Source organism: Equus asinus, unplaced genomic scaffold (assembly GCF_041296235.1).
Source record: "Equus asinus isolate D_3611 breed Donkey unplaced genomic scaffold, EquAss-T2T_v2 contig_1, whole genome shotgun sequence".
In the NCBI taxonomy this organism is placed as follows: Eukaryota; Metazoa; Chordata; class Mammalia; order Perissodactyla; family Equidae; genus Equus; species Equus asinus.
In genome coordinates, this window is record NW_027224738.1 from 1,649,712 (window position 1) to 1,665,299 (window position 15,588).

The following is a 15,588-nucleotide window of genomic DNA, read 5'->3' on the forward strand; positions in this document are numbered from 1 at the left end:
TCACCTGTTCCTGTGGTCACACCGAGGCATGCTCCCACCCTTGGGGCTGCAGCAGTACTATGGGCCTCCAGCTGGGAGAGCAGCTGCATGCGTGTACAGGTCTGCTGGGGGACCAGAAGAGTACTCACCTATCTCCACCACCTCTCCAGGGGTAGTCCATCCCCCTTCAAATGTATAGCTGCGCAGGTCTCTCAGGCATCCTGAGGTGCTGTGTGGGTATCTTCTGCTGATCAATGAATGACCATTTAGTTGTAGTTCGAAGAGGGAGAGACAAAGGGAACAGCTCACTCCACCATGATGCCGATGTCACTCCTAATTTTCTTTTGGAATCTGCCTAAGGTTTCTCCCAGCTGATGATGAAAAACTAAAACCACTTGTCATTTAAGTGCAGCATCTCAACACCTGAGTCTCAGTTGAGTTGTGCCGATAATGATACTATTTTCCTAAATTCAGAAACTCACCCTATTAAGGGAGAAAACCTGATATCAATTTTTAAAAAACAGTGGGGTGAGAGGAAGCATGACACTGGTTACTGGGGACACTAATTTGTGTTCCCTTTCTAGAGGAGACTGTGTTTTTCATTCCTTCACTTGTCGAACCTTCTCTTCATCCTCAGGAGTTGTGAACAGATGTGTCTACAGCACAACCAAGGCAGCCCTGATTGGCCTCACAAAGTCCGTGGCTGCAGACTTCATCCAGCAGGGGATCAGGTGCAACTGTTTGTGTCCAGGTGAGTTAGGCTCCACAGGGCTATGAAATTGTCCTTTGTGACATCCCACTTGCCACTGTGAGAGAGATCTCCATAAGCTTGTTTACTACCTGTTACTGTGGCCTGTCATTGGGACAAGTTCAAAAGGGAAAGAGTCCCATCCTGTTAAGGTAACAGTCTAACAGTCAGTTGGGAGAGAGATCCTAAGTCATCAGGAATAAGCCACTGAGGCAAACAGTTTACATGCTGCTCATGCACGTGGCGGCAATTCTAAACCACTGGGTTAAGAGACATGAGTCACCAGGGCTTACTGTTTTGGAAGCAGACCAGGGATGACTGTGTCGGGGGGAAGATGAAAAGTAGCCCATGCTCACAGGACAGCGGAAGAAAGTAAGAGGAGCCTCCCAGAACACAGGGGCTCTGCCGTGGAAATCACCTGGGTTGGCCCAGGGATAAAAAGGAGGGATTAATACCTTCCTTGATGCTATACAAAGTGAGTCAGCAAACTATGGCCTGCAGGCCAAATCCAGCCCACCGCCTATTTTGTAAATATAGTTTTATTGGAACACATCCACACCCAGTTTGCTTCTTGTATTGGCAATGACTGCTTTCATCCTACAACAGCAGAGTTGAAAACAAATGGTTCTTAACACCAAGAATATTTACTGTTTGGCTCTTCACCCAAATGTGCTGACCGCTCATAAAAGAAAGGAGAAAAGCAGAACTTATTAGTAGCAAGGACATTCAATGTGTCCAAACTAAAGCATTCAATAACCTATTTCTTAGGAATGACTTCTCATTTTCTTAATATCTGTAGGTGTGTCTATTAATTAGATATGCCCTTTCACCTGGTTCCACTGACCAACATGAATATAGGCTACCTAAGAAGAATTACTAACTTCCTCTCTGGAAAGAAATGAAATGAACATCCAGGATCCAGGTTTTTCTCAGTAGTTCACAGCTGGTGTGGGGATTGAGGAGGGGAAGCATTGCAGTTCCCTGTGGGACCTTTCACGACCTGGAGGGTATGCTAGGATCTGGGGGGGAGTTGACGGGGAATAGGCTGGACAGCCCCACAGGAGATTCTGATGTAATCCAGCCTGGTCTCCCCTCAGGTTGAAAACCACTGATTTATTAAAGAGGGAAGACGACTATATACCTTTTGTTGACACAGAATAACTAATAACCATTTTATAGATAAGAAAGATAAGGTGCGTTTTACTTGAATCAGGCAGTCTCTACAAAGGAAGAAAGCGTTCCAGAGAGGCATGGTTTTCAGTACAGTTTTATACCTTTTTAGAACACAGAACATCCATAAAACACACCCAGGATACATATTCATCAAAGTTTCAGAGAGATACTCAGTTGCAAATTAGCAAGCAGGTCAACATGACCCTGATGTCAGGAAGGGGAACCTATCTTTAAAGAGTTCTGATACTGGTGGGCACAGGAGGGGAAGTGTGCATCCTTATCTTCAAAGAGTGCCTTCTTTTACTTTGAGATAATGCATAATGCCCTCTTTAATGGTTAAGGCAGATGTTTGATAGGCTATAAGTCAGGTGTCTTTAGTTCAAGCCAAATCAGTTTTAAACCAAAATAGCTACCCCATATACCTCAATATGTGAAAATTTCTTGTCACTTTCAAGCTACAGCATTCCCCTTATGGAGGTGTTGTGTATAATTTTTCTTGGACTAAAAAGGTAAACATCGGTAACACTAAGAAACAGGAGGATACAGAAGAGACAGTTTCACTTGGTTTTAACATACAAACTGGTGATACCTGAGCCTAGCTGTTCTTGGTACCATTTACCCGGTGGAATAAATGGCAAAATGATTTGGAAAATGTGATTGTTTTAGCAGCTAGCCTTTTCAGAAGATTGGAAAATATGTTATCAAATTCTCTGGGACAAGGAACTAGCTGTGACTCACTGAGCCAGTCCCAGAAGGAAACATGATGGGGAATGAGTGTGTGTGGGATGGTGCTGATGGCTGTAGAGTCACAGCTGGTCAGCACGACTTGGGTAGACAGTAGCATGGTGTGTCAGCCTGTGCCATGGACACAGCAGAGTCAGGTGACAGTGGAATGAAGCAGAAGGCATAGGCTTGATCCACAGCTCTCATTTAATGGCCATTCATACTGGCCACATGTAAGATGTGACGCTCATTTTCCTCAGTGGGAGGAAGCTGTAGAAGCTGTAAGGATTTTGAGGAGAGTGTTAGAGAAGCTCAAGGCATCTTGAGCACACTGCTGGTGAAATTTTGGACTTTAAGGAGGCTGTTGATGAGAGAAGTAAGCAAAATGTTGTCTGAGGGGCTGGCCCCGTGGCCGAGTGGTTAAGTTCGCGAGCTCCGCTGCAGGCGGCCCAGTGTTTCGTTGGTTCGAATCCTGGGCACAGACATGGCACTGCTCATCAGACCACGCTGAGGCAGCGTCCCACATACCACAACTAGAAGGACCCACAACGAAGAATATACAACTATGTACCGGGGGGCTTTGGGGAGAAAAAGGAAAAAAATAAAATCTTTAAAAAAAAAAAATGTTGTCTGAAACTGGATACAAGGGGGTCTTTGTTATGTGGTTTCAGAAATTTTATCAGCACTATTGGCTGCAGTGACATGGAAGGTATAAAATGTTTCTAATGAACCAGGCAATGTAGCGAAGGCAATTTCCTCCCAGAGTGGGGAGAGTGCCGCCCCTCCGAGTAAAATGTGAGAGGAGAAAGGAGCTAAAGAAAGGGTTCTTAGACAGAAAAGTGTCAGAAAGTGCAAATTTTGAAGCTTCCCAGCCTCTCCAGAGAAATGGCAAATGGTCATAAAATTAAGGAATTATTTCTGAGCAGACCTCAAATCTGCAGTGCTGTGAGGAGCCCGCTCTAAAGATGGACCTGAAGGATGACTGCAGATCATTTTCCGTGACCGTAGGAAGACCGTGTGGCCTCCTGGAGTACTGTCAGTCAGAAAGAGGCTTCCTGAGAATTTACAGGTTACATACGTTAACAAAAAAAGTCTGGGGAACTTGCTCTGTAGGAAGGTGAACTAAGTGGGGTTGTAAAAATTTTAGTGTCATTCTTATTTTTCTTTTTTTAAGTAAAATATTGTAAATTATATTTTTCAATGAAAAACATGAAACAATGTTAAAATAGGAATTTGAAGCCAATGAAAACTGGCAAGATAATGAGGAAAATTTAGAACCAAGGACTGTGACAAGCATGGAGCTGTCCCTGAGGATTCAGAGTGAACGTGACAGCAAAGAATGGTTTTGAGATCATTGAGACAATGTGGGTCCTTGTACTGGTAAAGAATTGTGTGATATTACCTAGCCCTCAGGGTTGTTGTGAGGATTACTGAGATAATACCTGTAAAACTGCATACAGTCCATAAAGTATCATGTCAGTGTAATGCGACTAAAATGCTGGTGTTTCACTCAGAGTCCCTGCCTAGTGTCATAGTGAATTGTAGTCTGTGCTTTTAAAAATCATGGAAATGCTGTTAAAGAAGTTATAAGCCTATGAAATAAAAGGGCAGGCAGAAGAGGTGAAATTGCTGTTCCAAGTTATGGACAGGATTTCTCTGGTACCTGTATCCTACGGAAAGGAAGTTTAAAGTTGAGTTGCCAATTTCTTTTTCAGTCTAAGTAAGTAACCAAGCTGAATGTCACCCTTTGATTTAGGAACCGTTGATACCCCATCTCTGCAAGAAAGAATACAAGCCAGACCAAACCCTGAAGAGGTATGTCTCCTATTTTAAATGTGTTTAAATCTTTTAGTTAAAAAAAATGCCCTCTTCCTTACGCAGAGTAGACAAATGCATAGAGACAGAAAGTAGAAGGGTAGTAGCCGGGCCTGGGGGAGGGGCCTGGGGAGTTAGTGTTTAGTAGGCATAGAGTTTCAGCTTTGCAAGATGAAGAGACTTCTGGAGATTGGTTGCACAACAGTGTGAATGCACTTCATGCTACTGAACTGTACACTTAAAAATGGTTAAGATGATAAATTTTATATTATGTATATTTCACCACATTTTCAGAAAAATTTAAAAACCCTCTACTTTAAGATTAACTTCCTGATCTGTCACAGTGTCTGTAGGTTTTAGTATAACACAAATAGTTTGAGCAGCGTAGGAGTCACCATAGTCCTGCATGGCCCACAGTTAATAATATTAATGATACTCTCATGTATCATGCGTGAATAATCGAGGCAGCAGGCCAGTGGCCTCTGTAGATCTCTCTTGCTTTGCCTCCTGAAGGAGCTGCCAGTGAGTTCATACTTTAGCTCACACCACTGATGTCTGGTGTGGTGTCTGGTCACAGGCACGGAGCGACTTCCTGAAGAGACAGAGGACGGGAAGATTTGCAACCGCAGAAGAAATAGCCCTGCTCTGCGTGTACCTGGCTTCTGATGAAGTAAGCGCTATTCTTCCCAGGGAGGTCATTATTCTCAATCACATTGGCCCGCTATTTTTGCTCATCAAGTAATGTCATTTTACAGAGTTACAGCATATGATCGTTAAGTTGCTGCATTTACGAGGTAGGGATAAGTTCTGATTTAATTTGCTCAAAGAAAGACCACTTTGATCTGAGCCACTAACTCTTCCTCATTCAAGTTTATATGTCACCAAATCTTGTAGCAAATAAAATGGAGGATGGAAAAAAATTAAATCACTCAATTTTATGAGAAACAGTTACTTTCAAAAATTACAGTTGGGGAAGCCTTGATTAAGTGTAAATCAAACGAACCTCCAAAATCATGAGAGCTTCAGGTGAAATGGGGAGAGAGTTAACCAGATATAATTGTGTCCAGGAGACACAGAATTGGCATCTGGTGTTCTTAGTTTTACTGGAAACTTATTTAGAAGAATCCCACTGACTCTTTTCCTATGAATTTTTACTGTTTGTCATCATATATGGAAATTCCTAATTCTGTCTCTTTCCACTTTGCATCTATTTAGTAACCAGTTTCTTCCTTTTTTTTTTTTTTTGAGGAAGATTAGCCCTGAGCTAACTACTGCCAGTCCTTCTGTTTTTTGCTGAGGAAGCCTGGCCCTGAGCTAACATCCGTGCCCATCTTCCTCTACTTTATATATGTGGGACACCTGCCACAGCATGGCATGCCAAGCGGTACCATGTCCACACCCAGGATTCAAACCAGCGAATCCCGGGCCGCTGAGAAGCGGAATGTGCGAACTTAACCACTGCGCCACCGGGCCAGCCCCCCAGTTTCTTCCTTAATGGCTATTGTATATTTTTAAATGGCTTACAACTGTGAAGGCAGAAACTACATTTATAAGGAATAGAGCACAAGAATATCCCCCTATGTTATGTCTTGAAATGTTACATGCCCTGGAAACTAACGTGTGAGCAGAAAGAAGGAAAAGGGAGCAGGCAGGAGAGAGGTGTGTCACTGGCCACTTAGCTCCTCTTTACAGTGATTTGGTGCACATGAGGTGGTTGATGAATGTGGCAGATAGAAGGGTTGAAATGTTTTAGTGACAGAGCAGTTACTACTTGTCAGAACTATTACAACAGCTGTTAATAGCTGGGGAAATTGCTAGGCATTTGATTAATGGAGCATACATTGGCTTTTGTGATTTCTCTGAATCTATATCTTCAGAAGAGCTCACTTGATTTTGAGGTACTGCTGATAAGCTAAATTGTCCTTGTTTAGCCAGAACTTAAGTTACCAAATATTTAGAAATGTTCTGGCTTGAAATGTGCAACAAAAGGACCATTGGCCTTTTAGAGGAGACCAGAGGAGTCCATATATAAAACAGAGAACTTGCCTTTTTAAAAAAACTTGAGGGAATTGGGGTTGTTTCTTGATAAACTGATTTATCTGCTTTATATGATCCGTTTTCATATATTGAACTTGGGGCCAGCCTGGTGGCGCAGCAGTTAAGTTTGCAGTCTGCACTTTGGTGGCTAGGGGTTCACTGGTTTGGATCCCAGGTGTGGACCTATGCACCGCTTGTCAAGCCATGCTATGGCAGGCATCCCACATATAAAGTAGAAGAAGATGGGCATGGATGTTAGCTCAGGGCCAGTCTTCCTCAGCAAAAAAAAAAAAAAAAAAAAGAGGACGATTGGCAGTAGATCTTAGCATAGGGCTACTCTTCCTAAAAAAAAAAAATTTCTGTTCTTCTATTATGATGTCTTTCCTTCTTGCCTCTTCCATCGTCTCAGGCTTTAGATGAGTTTAAAACTAAGAACACAAATTTGAGTCTTTATTATCCATGTTTAAGTTAAAAGACTGTTAAACCTCTACCACAAGGATCACTTCACCTTGAATTCTTTAGAAAATGAAAAATTCTGTGGGGAAAAAACAGTAATATTTTTAACTCCTTTAGTTTTACACAGATTTAGATGTCTGAAGTTAGTATAGAATATTTTTTTGTAGTTCAATAGATAATTATTAGTATTCACATAAATTTTAAAAACACATTTAGCATGCTCCAGTTCGTGGAATTACCTGTGTATGTTGACCAACTAAATATACACCATCTTTTAAAACAATTCTATTTGTAAATTGACACCACCACTTTATGACTGACACACTTGATTATGTTCAAAAGTTTATTAGTGGCATAAAACTCAGCTAGTTTAGAATAGTTCTGAGTCTCAAAATTAAAGTGTACTATTTTAGCCTCGACTTTATCCTAATTTGGAGAATGGGTATATATCACCAAACTGCTTAATTTTCTGATTCTGAGACCAAATACCTAATAGCCCCTGCGTAGAATGTGATACATGCTCAAACACCAGCTAGAGGCCACTTAGCTCTGGATCACAAGAACACTCAGAAGTTTTAAATCACCCGAAACTTAATTCTAATTTTCCTAAATTCTGTTTGTTAAGTGAAGTTTCCTGTTACCAGGAGAGTAAATTGTTTAGTTATCTCAGTCATACAAAAATTGAAGAAACACAACCTGTGTTAAACCTGGCTAATTGTTGGGTCTCCTTGTGTTTATCACTACAGTCTGCCTACATCACAGGTAATCCTGTCATCATTGATGGAGGCTGGAGCTTGTGATTCAGGATCTCCTTGCTGGGAAGGCAGGCCCTTCCTATACACTGTAAACCCGGCTATGAAGAAAACTCACTCATCATCTCTTTCCTATTAATGGAATATTAATGAAAACAAGCCCTTTTTAAGGATGTCATTGTTCACAAGAATTTGATTCTTTAAATATTTTAATCTCTTTTGAAATCATTGTAGCTTAATAACATCACTGCAAAAGAATAGTTTTTAAAATAAGCCTCAATTTGTAAGCATATAAAATTAAAATATGAAGGAAAAAAGTAAGTTTTTTAAAAGAAAAGTGTATTCATTTCTATTTCCCAATATTCAGATGTTTTTGTTCAGGTCTGCATTGGTCTGTATGTGGATACTAATTTAAAATTTTTACACCGTTATAAATGAACAGCAAAGGTAGGAAGGAGTTTGGCTTCACTAACTTATGTTAAAAGAACTATAGACTATTCAGAACTATATGTTGGTCTGTTATATAAAATAAAAATAATCATCAGGTGTTTATACTTAATGGATGTTAGCACTTGGAATTAAGTACTATTTTCTTAGTCTAACTAAAAGATCTTTATTAAAATAAACAATGACATTTGACATGAGCCTAAGAAACATAATAGTTAACTAACGCAGTGATGCAGGCTTGGCGAGCCGAGGAGTCAAAAGAAAGATTTCTTGGACTCTCGAGGTCTGGCAGAAGTGCTCTTTTATTAAGAGAATAGCATGGAGTAGCATGGGGACAGGACCCATGGACAGTGAAGAGCTGCAGGCATGGGGACAGGACCCAGGGGCAGTGAAGAGCTGCAGCATGGGGACAGGACCCAGGGGCGGTGAAGAGCTGCAGCATGGGGACAGGACCCAGGGGCGGTGAAGGGCTGCAGGCATGGGGACAGGACCCAGGGGCGGTGAAGGGCTGCAGGCATGGGGACAGGACCCAGGGGCGGTGAAGAGCTGCAGGCATGGGGACAGGACCCAGGGGCGGTGAAGAGCTGCAGCATGGGGACAGGACCCAGGGGCGGTGAAGGGCTGCAATGGGTTGACGGTAGGGCTAAATTTATAAGGCATAGGTATGTGAGTTATTTCTTTACAAGACAAAGGAAAGATCATGAAAAAAATGTTAAAATGGTGTCTTTGCAGGTGGCGTCTGGTTATTGGGTGGTCCTAGAACTTTGGGTAAGAATCAGATCAATGAGGTCAGGATGTCCTGTGCTTCCCGGAGGATGATGTAGATGGGTATGTAGGCCAGGACGCCTTGGGCTTCTCTCCAGCGGGCAGCCTTGATCTGCATCAGCAGTATCATCAGTTTGAGGGATATTTTTTAGATTAAGTATAGATTTCTTCACCAAATTCCAGGATAACAGACAGGAGGATATAAAACTTAGAAATAGTCTCTGGATAAATAAATATAAATGAATCATATAACAGGAAACAAAACTAAAGAAAATAAAAGTTCCAAGAAAAAGTTCAAGTAAATTCATGTATGAGAGAGTACTAGGAAGTTTTTTCTTGTTCTTTTAGTTTTAGCGTTTTGTGTTTGTTTTTTATTTGTAGCTACCTCAAAAGACCAAATGGTATGATGCACATATAGATAATAAATGAGCAGTCTTTTCTCTTAGAATGTTAATTAATATTAACAAGGAAATTTTTAATGGACAATGAAAGGATAACATTTTGTTATAATAATTGCAGTGGATTCTAACATTAACACATGACCCTCAGGGTCAGTTCTCTCAGAGCTAACTGTGAACTATAAAACAGTGTCAACAATAAAAGTAAACTGGAGCCCAAAAGTTCATGTTCTCTAAAGTAAGGTTAATTAATCAGGTTGATGGATCAATGAGGAGCATATGACTGAAAGAAAAGGAAAAATACATTTCACTCCTGTGGTAAGAGGAAGCTGGATGTCACCAGAAGCCTTTCAAGCTTTAGGGAGGAAGAGTCAGTGTAGGAAAATAACCATTGTAGACGGCCTGAGCCAGGTCATGGGACGGGACTTGGGTTCCTCCATCCTGTCCACAAAGGAGCACCTGAGAGACGAGGAGGAGCGGCTCCTGTCTGCTGGGGACGGTCCTGGACACTGTCTGTCTCGCCTGAACAGCGGTGATTAAAACTGGCAGTTGCTTAAAGGAGTAAAAAACAGGTAAGAAATTCTTTATTTCTGAAGGACATGGAAATGCCCCGGAAGGGGCGCGCGCCCAGGCTCACACTCGGGTGGCGGGGTCGATCAGGGAAGGCAGACCCGAAGCGGAAGGGAGGGGAGGGGAGGGGAGGGACGCGGGCTGCCGCCGGCACCGCAGCATCCACGCGGGCCAGCGGGAGGCTCGAGCCAACACGCGGCCGAGGGGACGAGCCGCCCGCCACGCCGCTCGCTGCAAGGGTCCTGTTCTCGCGGCGCCTCGGAGAAGACGCGCCGCGGTGCGCCCGGAGCGCGCGACGGCCCGGCCCAGGAACCGGGCTCCCCGCCGCGGGCTGCCGGCCCGCCCTCCCCGCGAGGCCTCGCCCGACCCTTCCCGCCGGCTCCCCGCCCGCACAGCGCCTAAGGCCGGCAGCGCCGCGCCGCCGAGCCCCGGACCCGTGGAGGCCGCGGGCCCGCCCGGGTCTCCCGCGCCGAGAGGGCGGGGCGCCGCCTGGGGCGATGCGTGCGGGCGCCCGCCCGGCCGTCCCTGGGCCGCGGCGCAGCCGGGTCCCCCCCCGGGCCGCGAGCTGGGCCCCCGAGACGCCAGGGTAAGCGGAACCGGCGGGGCCTCAGGGCTTGCGGGCCGGGGGCGCGGAGGCGGGCGCGGCCCTGGGGTGCGTGGCTGTGTGCGCGCTCACTTGTTAGTTGTTGCTGCGGTGGGTTTCTCTCGTTTATTTTAGTTCTTAAAACAACCGGAGGGTGTGGCTCCTGTGGGCCGAGGTGCCGCTGCGCCCAGACGCCGCCGCTGGAGCCGGCACCACTGTCGAGTTGGGGGCGGCCGTGCTGCCCGGGCCTCCCGCGGGGGCGTCAGCGGCCCTGCAGCCGGCGGTGCGGGCTCTGCCGCCGGGGCTGCGTGCGCGCTGCGGGGCGCGGAGAGATGCTCCTCTGCCTTCCGGCTCTTCTGGCCGCTCTATGATCAGATCGCCACGAGAGACTCTAACGGGAGAAGGAAAGCCTAATAGCGTGTGTACACGAGAGAAACCCAGGAAAACAAGTAACTTGCCAAAATGGCCGAGGCCCTCGCCTTAAATGCCATCCTCAGCTGAAGACAAAAGATGTTGGGGGTGGGGAGAGCCAGGGGCTTCAGAGGGTAGGAAGGCAGTTCACAGGTAGGAGAAAAGGAGCAAACATTTGGAAAACAAGTGTTTGGCCACGCAGAAACAGAAGACAGAGGGGAGCCCAGCAAACAGGCTTTTCTAGGCTCCTCCCGCTCTACTGCCTCGTTCTTGTCACACCAAGGTGACATAGCTCGCTTCCTGAGACAGGTTTTTGTATCACTTTTAGGCGCTTAAAGTGAAGGTAACAAGAAAAACCTCTGAGTCTTTTTTTTCTTACAAATAATCCTAAAATAATGTTCATGTTGAAAGAACACATTTTGGGGTCACACATTTTGTTCCGCTTCAGTACACTCTGATGCTTGCACAACAAAATTGCCCGAGAACGCATTTCTCAGAACTATCAACATGTCAAGTGACTGTACTTCCCAGGCAGCAGCCTGTTATCTCACCCTAGAAGCTGGTGTACTTGTTGCCCTAGAAGATTAACAGCAGGAAGCCGCATTTCCTTTAGCCTCCGGTCAAGAAATGGATAACATGAGTGGATAGAGAGAGGCAGATACCCTACTGAGACAAGTCAACCTCTGTTTCCACTGAAAGACTAAAAGCCCTTTTCAACCCCACTCCATCTCTCTAATGGGGCCTCCGCCTGAAGTTATTGCTGCTACAAAGTGCTCTCGTGAAATTCTAGTTTACTGTTTCTCTCCAAGTCAAGAATGTAACGTTTCAATTCAGCAAGTACCCGTGTGTCTTCTCTGGGCCACGCAGGCATGGGGACAGGAGATACAAATATGAATTAAATAAAGTTTCTGCCATTCAGTAACTCAAAATCCAATGGATCAGAATATACCTAACAAAAAATTAGGTAGTGGATTCATGGTATGCTAATGATGTGAGCAAAGTGACTGAATCGCATAATATATTTTCCAGCATATTTTGCCTGTATTTTTATTTTTTAATTTTTTCCTTTTTTTAGGATTTCCCTAGAAGGCATTGTAGAATAAGTGGGAAAAGGTCGATGATGTAGGTCTGAGCCCTGAGGCCTACACCAAAAGTTGCTATCCTGGATGTGGAAGTTTGGCCCTCACATCCATTCCTGCTTGCTTCTTGTATGCCTCTTTGTACAGGCGAAACTGGAAAGCTAAAGTATTTCCTAGACTCCCTCGCAGGTAGAGTTCTGGATGTAAAATTAGCGTCTGGCAAGTAGATGACTTGCCTGAGATTTCGAAGGCAGGGATGAGGCAGAGGCATCTCCCTGCTATTTTTGGCGAATTTCTGTTGACAAGGACGGTGCAGGAGATGCGAGTGTCCAGTCTCCAGAACTGTGGGTGTTGGGAGGGCCTTACAGCAGCAGGGACAGCCAGGTCAGCGTTGTCGTGTTGAAGCACCAGCTCTCTGGCTGTCCGGAGGTGGTTGAGGGAGGTGGGAAACATCTTCTATGTTCTCTGTCCAGGCAGCTTCCAGATCCCAGCCTCTCTGGGTCTCAGCTACAGTGTTGTTCTTGAACGCTGTAGTCCCTGTGGGGTCTCCTGATTGAGGCAAAAATAGTACATTCCCCAGTGGTTCAGTTACTAGTGTTCTAGAAGTCCTTCCTGGAGGCCCAGCGTAGACCCTGCTCTCTAGCCCTTTGAACAGTTCACTCAATTCCCTGTAGAATCTCTTTCTGCTTAAAATACCTGGAGTGGTTTCTATTTTCTGCGCTGACTCATTAATATGTTTGCTCTGTAGCCTCCAAGAGTCATCTAAACCTAATCTCTTCAGTTTCTTTTGATGGGAAGTGAAGACATGAGATGAGGCCCAGGGGCCTGCAGTGATCTGATGCCTTCAGCTGGGCTGTGCCCTCACCGGGTGCTGCAGACCCCACATTGAGTTTATCCCTGAAGGTATTTGAGTTTGTTACGCATAGACTAGATTATCTCTGACATCTCTTGCTGTACAAATATAATGTAAATGCCTTCTTCATTTAAAACATTTACAGAATGTATTCTGTAACAAGAAATTGTTGAGTATCTGGTTCATGCCCAACTGTTTCCTAGTCCTATTGATAATTGATAGGCTGCTCACAGACCCCAATGATAGAACAGATGTTTCCTCTAGGGGAAAGGGTTTACATCTTTTGCACACAAAGCCTAGGAACACAGTATGTGGGGAATGGAGCTGCCTGTATATGCACTTGTGTGAGGCGGTGGTGTTCTCAGTGTTTTTAGAGTCATGTATCCTGCATGTTAAAGAAAGCACAATTATGATAAGTTCTAAAGAGTTTTTAACAGCTTTATAAAGTTATTAAAGATATCTTGTTGATATCATAAAAGCTCTTTGCCTTTTTCGAAATCCATTCCTTTATTTTTCTGTGGTTTACATGAAGGACTGAAAGGTTTGAATTTACCAGTGTCCCTTCAGCACATGTATGCTTTCTTCTCAGGGAAAATCCTATAAAAGGAGGAGAAAGCATTGAGGGGACTATTTTGGGACTGCATGATGTACTTAGTACTTTTTTAAGATTTTCTGTGACATAGGCATTTTCACCATTTTACTGATGAAGAAACTTATCTGTACTGGTTAAGTAACTTGCCCCAAATGGCCCAACTAGGAGGCAGTGACACAGGATTTACAGTAAGGATTAATCCCATTGTCCTCTAACCACTCCGCATCTTGCCGTTTATGGTGTAGTTGATGCAGATATACACAGAGTTCCCTACAGACACATTCTCTTTCACCTCTCATCCTTTAATCCTGTGGTTTCTCTGCCTGTACTGGTCTTTATTTTCTTCACAAGAGTGGGTCCTCTTTCAAGGCTTGACCCCAGCCAAGTAGGCAATACCTCCTTTCTCCGTTTAACTATGTGACTGTACTTCTCACATCACAATTAAATTACCTTGAGGTAACACTAGCTGCTATAACAGATAAACTCAAAATCTCAGTAACAACACAGAGGCAGCTTATTTCTCCCTCATGGAAAGTTCAATCAGGTGTTCAGCTAGTGGCCTTCTACTCAGTGATTCAGGAACCCACACTCTTTTTATATTATGGCTGTGCCATCCCCTAAGACCGTCGAGTCCTTAGTTTCCAGGCAATGGACAGGAAAAGAGAGGGTATGTGGAAGACTGCATGAGAGGTTTCTTACAAGTGAAGAGTAGAAGTAGCAGACATTGTTCATGCCCACGTCCTGTGGCCAGAGCTCAGTAACATGCCACACTGACTTGCAAGAGAGGCTAGGAAATGTCAAATACCTGTGTGCGCAGGCAGCAGGGGAAACTGGTTTGATGAACACATATCAGTCTCTGTGCCTCCCTTAAAGAATAGAGACTGCATCTCTGTCATCTTGGTATCTTATCCAGTGAAAGTCTGATGAACGTCACTGATTTTGAAGTGATGGGGTTGCTGTCTTATGTGCCCCAAATTGAAACTTACTACATTCTATTATGGTTGCTTAAGGAATGATCTGTCATTCTCTGATTAGGTTTTAACCTCTGAGTAGAGGAACTATGTCAGACTGTTTACTTTTGAATCCCCAGCACAAGGACTAGAACATAGCAAGAGCTTAATAGATGTTTGTCAAATAAGTGAGTGAGTCCTCAGAGAGAAGAAAGAGGGACAGAGCTAGTCTATGTGGAGTTAGGAAATACTAATTGAGAAGGTGACTTGTAAGTTAAATGTTGAATGACTGATAGAATTTTACCAAGTAGAGAGAGCAAAAAGGAAGTGCAGGCAGGGATGGTAGTGGTGTTGTGTTACTGTTTTGTTTGTTTCATGGGTAGAAATTTAGAAAACAATCACATGTTTATAAGCCCAATTTTTTTTAATTCGATATTCAAATATTACAAATGAACTTCAGGGATGGGGAGGGAAAATATACAACTTTACAATGTATATGATCTCTATTGACTAAAAGGGTGGTCCTAAAAACCTTGGTATTGGTCTTTAGCTACTAAAATTGTTATTTTCGGTTTATTTGTTGAGATATATCAATACAAAGGCAGTGTTCTGGTTGTGTGTCCTCTGAAGATTTTGCACCATGTCAAGAAGCTAGGGAGATAGATATGTGTGAGCCAAAGGTCCCTCATCACTGCTCCTCATCAGAACTTCTCAGAGCTGGCTCTGCGTCAGAATCACCTGTTGGATTGGTTAGGGTGCTTTTGGCTGCAAGTAACAGGATATTTGGCCAAAATTACTTTCAAAAATACAGGTTTAATTTTTCCCACACAACAAGATGTCTGAAGGTAAGCGCGTCCAGGGTTTGTTCGGTCCCCAGTGATATCAGGCTCTAGGTCACTTTCTATGAGCCAATCTTGCCTTTTTCTTCATGGGTGAATGATGGCTGCTAGAGTTCCAAGAAACATAGTGCCCCTCCACAGCTCCATTTCCACACACACACACACACACACACAATTTAAAGGCACAAAGAGGAGAGGGTTCTCTTGCTTCCCTGTCTTTTTATTAGGAGTCTTACCCACTGGCCTCCAATAGCCTTGCTCACAAACTTCATTGGACAGAGTGAATTACGCTCAGCTCTGAACCACCAGCCGGCAGAGAGGAATGGTGTTAGAGAGATTGATTTAGCCCAGTCGTGATTTACCCCTTGGGGTGGAGGAGGGCCCCACCGGCATGCCTGAGCAGTGGTTTTAGGTAGTT

At 44.2% G+C, this 15,588-nt stretch overlaps 1 pseudogene; it reads left to right on the forward strand.

Moving 5' to 3' along the window:
* The window catches only part of LOC123284041 (sodium/hydrogen exchanger 9B2-like), an 85,466-nt pseudogene that overhangs the window by 20,605 nt on the left and 49,273 nt on the right, over positions 1 to 15,588 (forward strand).